Here is a 6,740-nt window from a genome sequence, read left to right on the forward strand (position 1 = left end):
GCTTTGGGAGGTGGAGCCACAGGAAGCTCTGCACTTCCTCCTCAACAACACTTGATTTGGAATCTGGAGACTTCATTCCTGGTGGGGGTAACAGCAACCTTTCCCCCATAATTAATTTCTGTAAGCAGCAGTTCATTAGCGAGAAGAATGACAGCCTGGAGACACTGATGCGGCTTGTGTGTGCCTCCAAATCTCTATCACCTTATTTAAAGGTGGAGTCAGCCATTAATGGTATTAATAATTCAAACATCTTTTAGTGACAACAGCAACACAACCACCTTAAAATAATTCTGGCTGTGAGAAAACTAGCAATTTAAAGGCAGCTCATGTTCTCTCTAAGTTTTTCATGGCTGCTACTGGGAATACTTGATAATTTATGAAGGCTTATACCATCAAATTAATTACATTTTCTGGATGCCGCATGTCTTTTTTTTTTTTAATAACAGCGAGCTCTGAATTATAAGTAAAAATGCTATAGCTATTCATTCCTCCTGTTTATAAAAAAAAATAGTTGAACCATCTTAGAAATGCCATTATTTCAGGCATAGTCAGTTACAGATGTGTCAGCAATTTTTTATTCTTCATCCTATGTATTTTTGTTTAAAAATTAGAAAATAGTGTAGTAGCTGGGAAGCATATTTTTCAACAAAGTGTGAAAAAGATGTTAGTATTTTGTAACAAATTTAAGAGAGAAAAAGAGCTTGTTTATGGGGTACTTGAATTTCCAGTGTAAGAGAATGTGAGTAGGGTTAGGGTTGAGCAGCCCAGGAAAATCAAATGTGCTAGTCCGTAGACAGAACCTGAAGACAATGATAGTGAACCACGGCGATGCCTCTACAGATAAGAATCCAAATAATGGAAAATAAAGCCTATAGGCCAGGGTCTGTTTCTCTTCTGTTAACAGCTGCTCTTTCCTACTAGATATAGACTTGTTTTACCATTAAACAAGTAGACAGAAGCCTAGTGAAAATATCCCAGACTGATTAATTTTTCATTATATTTTAAATTTGGTTTAGTATAGGAATCACAAGTCCTGATTATGTGCTGACTTAATAAAATTAGATTCAACTTTTTCTATAGTAAAGTGAATATAATAGACTTTTTTATTTATTCAACATATATGTATGGAGCCTTATTGACTAATGCAGTATGTTGGTACAGTACAGAATAGTAATTAGGAAAAGGAATTCTGGAGTCAAACAAATAAGGATTTAGGGTACAAAATCCTGCTCTGCCTCTTATGAGCTGTGTGACCTTGAGCCAATTACTGAACACACCAAGCATTAGTAGCATGATCTAAGGCAAGGTTGGCAAATTTTGACCTGTGAACCAAATCCATCCCACTGCCTGGAATGCAGCCATGCCCACTCATTTGTATACCATCTGGCTGCTTTTATAGTCTAAGAGTAAAGTAGGATGGTCTTAACACACAATCTGTGGTACACAAAGCCTAAAATATTTGCTGTCTGACCCCTTACAGAAAAATTTTCCTGACCCCGATATAATAAGCTTAAATAATGATAGTACCTACCTGGCAGGTAGTTGTGACAATTAAATGGGACAATGTGTACATACTGTTTAGGACATTGTCTGGAACATGGTGCATTCTCATTAACTGTTAGGCATCATTAGAAGTATTTTGCCAGATATTAGGCTTGGTGTTGGAGGCACCATGACAAATAAAACATGGCTCCATCCTCAGGGAAATTAAACCACCAATACAGTATTGTAGGGTCATAGAGATGCACAAAATGCTCAGTGGGGACATTTAAGACCCATATAAAATACCTACTTTCCCCCTATATTTTAGGGCCTATAATATATAAAACGATGTTTATTGCTCTTCTTTGCAAGCATATAAAACATCTTATAGATGACTTTTTGGTAGTTAATATTGTGTTTTTTTTTTTTCTCCAACTTATATAATTCACAGATATTGTGATTACAAATGCAGGCATGGAGAGGCTAAATAGAGAATTTGAACAGGACTATTGATTCACTTTTCTGGATATACAATCACTTATAGAAAGTAAATTGTTCCATGTGTTTAACTTAGTGTGATACAAGACCTAAAATTAAGGCTCAATATTGTATACTGCCTGGACATCTGATTAAACAGGGAGGGCTTCAACCAGTCTAACTGCAAGTTCCCTCACTACTCTCCTCCCATGAATAAAGTCCCTTATCCAAACAACCACCCTTATCAAACAGACCAGGTGGACTTCCTACTTATCCCTGAATAGCAGGTTTCAGTTTCCTGCTGGCCCATGGAATTATTCAAACAAGTCAATCACACTCTCCCAGGGAGCCTGGGCACACCCTGTTGTCTTGATACTACAAAGCCTGCCTCCCACAGGCCCTGGTTGTTCACTATATTCCCAATTGCAACGTCCATGGGCTTTGTGTGACATATGATATCCTTCTCCCCTAGGTTATAAGTATATGTGACTAACTGCTGTTGCCCTTACCTGTCCAGTATCAGGCATTCTTGTGTTTGGCCATCATCATAAACCTAGGGTGAGAGTCTCTTCTTCACCAATGTGATGAAGAGGAGGTGATTAAAACTCTTGGCTCAGTGAGCACCATGACATACTGGAAACTCCTGGAGCTGAGCACAATTTAACACTCATAAGGAGCCTCGGCACTTTTAAAAAGAACCAAAGAGCAGGACCAGAAGTCACCTAATCATGATAAAGGTGGAGCATGAGAAGTGCTGCTGCTTCAGACTTTGTCTAAAACAGCATAAAAATATTAGGTGAGAGGAATTCATGTAGAGCAGGTGCTCAGTTGGTCCCCACAGAACAATCACAGTGTTTGAACTGCTTGTCTGTTGCAACAGCATATTTTTTTTGAAAAGGATAAACAGTGTCTGCTATCCTGGACTGATTAGACAGTTAATGTCTTTATTAACAAGTATGTTAAACCAAAGTAGGGTGAAGTGCTAAAATAATAAAAGAAAGATATCTTATTTATAATCCTTATCCTCAACCTCTAAAATAATACTTTTTTGATTAGAGATTTTTTTAGTAGATTTAGTTGTGCAAGCATCACCCCAATCCAGTTTTAGAACGTTTCATAAACCCCTAAATTTCCCTTGTGCCCATTTGCAATTTATCCATACTTGCATTTCTAGCCCTGGGTACTGATATGATTTCTGTCTCTACACATTTTTCTTATCTAGACATTTTATATAAATGGAAGCATATAATATCTAGTTTCTTGTGTGTCTCAATTATTTCACGTAAAATAATGCTTTCAAGGCATAAGTGTAGAAGCATGGGTCAGTAGTTCATTCCTTTATGTTGCTGAATAGTATTCCATTTGTATGCATTTTATTTATCCATTAACCAATTAGATATTTGTACTTTTTTCAGGTTGGGGCTACTAGGAATAATGCCATTATGAACATTCATAATGTTTTCGTGTGGACCTAAGTCTTCACTTTTCTTGGATAGAATCCTAGGAGCAGAATTGCTTGGTTGGTTGTATGACTGCTTTATGTTTAACTTTTAACGATACCACCAACTGTCTTCCAACCGGCTGTACAATTTTAAAGTACTCTTCTCCAATACAGTAGTCCCCCACCTTACCTGCAGGGGATGCATTCCAGGACCCTGAGTCAGTGCCTGAAATTGTAAACAGTACTGAATCCTATATATACTATGCTTTTTCCTATTTACACATACCTGTGTTAAAGTTTAACATATAGATTAGGCAAGTAAGAGATTAACAGCCATAACAAATACCAAAATAGAATGATTATAACAATATATTGTAATAAAAGTTATGTGAATGTGGTTCCTCTCTCAAAATTTCTTATTGTATTGTACTCACCCTTGTGTTGATGTGAGATGATAAAATGTCTATGTTGTAATGAGATGAAGTGAGATGAATGACATAGGCATTGTAACACAGCATTACTCTACCACTGATCTTTTGAACACTGGACAGAAAGAAGATCACTGACCCATGACCAAGCAACAAACATGGCTATGTTAGACAAGGGGATAATTCATGTCCCAGGTAGGAGAAGGAAGGTGCAAGATTTCATCACACTACTCAGAGTGGTACACAATTTAAAACTTACGAATTGTTTATTTCTGTAATTTTTCCATTTAATATTTTCAGTCCTTGGCTGTCCATGGGTAACTTAAATCTGGAAAAAAGTGAAATTGACAATTTGTGGGGGTACTATTGTATTTGCCATTGACTTGTCTTTTTCATTATAACCATTCTAAAGCGTGTATAGTAAAATGTCTATTCACATATTCTTCGTATTTTTAATTGAGTTGTTTGCCTTATTTATTGAGTTCTAAGGGTTCCCTAAATATTCTGTGTATAAGACTTGTATCAGCTGTTAGATTTGTGAATACTTTCTCCCATACTGTGGCTTCTTTTTTTATTTTAATTGTGTTGCTAAAAATACAAATGTCTAACATTTAGATAAGCTCCCATTTATCAATTTTTCTTTTATGGGTTGTGTTTTTGATGCTGTTTCTAAAACTCTCTGCTTACTCCAAGATTAAAAAATTCCTCCTCTGATTTATTTAGTAATAGTCAGCTCTTACATTTAAGTCATCAATTTTGAGTTTTTTTTTTTATAGTTTGAGGTAACGTTCTTTTTTTGGCATGTAGACATCCAATTGTTTCATCACCATTTGTTGAAGATATTCTTTCCCCTTTTAAATTGCATTAGCAGTTTGTTGAAAATCAATTGACTGTAAATATAAGAGTTTATGGATTCGATTCTGTTTCATTTATCTATATGCAATACTACATGTCTTTTTTTATTATATTTTAAGTTCTAGGGTACATGTGCACAACATGCAGGTTTGTTGCATAGGTATACATGTGCCATGTTGGTTTGCTGCACCCATTAACTCATCATTTACATTAGGTATTTCTCCTAATGCTATCCCATCCCTTGCCTCCCACCCTACGATAGGCCCCAAGGTGTGATGTTCCCCTCCTTGTGTCCATGTGTTCTCACTGTTCATTTCCAACCTATGAGTGAGAACATGTGGTGTTTGATTTTTTGTCCTTGTGATAGTTTGTTCAGAATGATGGTTTCCAGCTGCATCCATGTCCCTACAAAGGACACGAACTCATCATTTTTTATGGCTGCACAGTATTCCATGGTTATATGTGCCACATTTTCTTAATCCAGTCTATCATTGTTGGACATTTGGATTGGTTCCAAGTCTTTGCTATCGTGAATAGTGCTGCAATAAACATACATGTGCATGTCTCTTTATAATAGCATGATTTATAATCCTTTGAGTACATACCCATTAATGGGATCACTGGGTCAAATGGTATTTCTAGTTCTAGATCCTTGAGGAATCACCACACTGTCTTCCACAATGGTTGAACTAGTTTACAGTCCCACCGACAGTGTAAAAGTGTTCCTACTTCTCCACATCCTCCCCAGTATCTGTTGTTTCCTGACTTTTTAATGATCACCATTCTAACTGGTATGAGATGGTATCTCATTGTGGTTTTGATTTGCATTTCTCTGATGACCAATGATGAGCATTTTTTCATATGTCTGTGGCTACATAAATGTCTTCTTTTGAGAAGTGTCTCAAGTTCATATCCTTTGCCCACTTTTTGATGGGGTTGTTTGTTTTTTACTTGTAAATTTGTTTAAATTCTTTGTAGATTCTGGATATTAGCCCTTTGTCAGATGGGTAGATTGCAAAAGTTTTCTCCCATTCTGTAGGTTGCCTATTCACTCAGATGGTAGTTTCTTTTGCTGTGCAGAAGCTCTTTAGTTTAATTAGATCTCATTTGTCTATTTTGGCTTTTGCTGTCATTGCTTTTGGTATTTAGTCATGAAGTCCTTGCCGTGCCTATGCCCTGAATGGTATTGCCTAGGTTTTCTTCTAGGGTTTTTATGGTTTTAGGTCTCACATTTAAGTCTTTAATCCATCTTGAATTAATTTTTGTATAAGGTGTAAGGAACAGATCCAGTTTCAGCTTTCTACATATGGCTAGCCAGTTTTCCAGCACCATTTATTAAATAGGGAATCCTTTCTCCATTTCTTATTTTTATCAGGTTTGTCAAAGATCAGATGGTTGTAGATGTGTGGTGTTATTTCTGAGTCCTCTGTTCTTTTCCATTGATCTATATCCTTGTTTTGGTACCAGTACCATACTGTTTTGGTTACTGTAGCCTTGTAGCATACTTTGAAGTCAGGTGGTGTGATGCCTCCAGCTTTGTTCTTTTTGCTTAGGATTGTCTTGGCAATGCAGGCTCTTTTTCGGTTCCATATGAAATTTAAAGTAGTTTTTTCCAAGTCTGTGAAGAAAGTCATTGGTAACTTGATGGGGATGGCATTGAATCTATAAATTACCTTGGGCATATGGCCATTTTCACGATATTTATTCTTCCTATCTGTGAGCATGGAATGTTCTTCCATTTGTTTGTGACCTCTTTTATTTCATTAAGCAGTGGTTTGTAATTCTCCTTGAAGAGGTCCTTCAAATCCTGTGTAAGTCAGATTCCTAGGTATTTTACTGTCTTTGGAGCAATTGTGAATGGGAATTCACTCATGATTTGGCTCTCTGTTTGACTCTTACTGGTGTATAGGAATGCTTGTGATTTTTGCACATTGATTTTGTATCCTGAGACTTTGCTGAAGTTGCTTGTCAGCTTAAGGAGATTTGGGGCTGAGATGATGGTATTTTCTAAATATACAATCATGTCATCTGCAAACAGGTACAATTTGACTTCTTCT

This window comes from Hylobates moloch, unplaced genomic scaffold (assembly GCF_009828535.3).
Source record: "Hylobates moloch isolate HMO894 unplaced genomic scaffold, HMol_V3 SCAFFOLD_9, whole genome shotgun sequence".
In the NCBI taxonomy this organism is placed as follows: Eukaryota; Metazoa; Chordata; class Mammalia; order Primates; family Hylobatidae; genus Hylobates; species Hylobates moloch.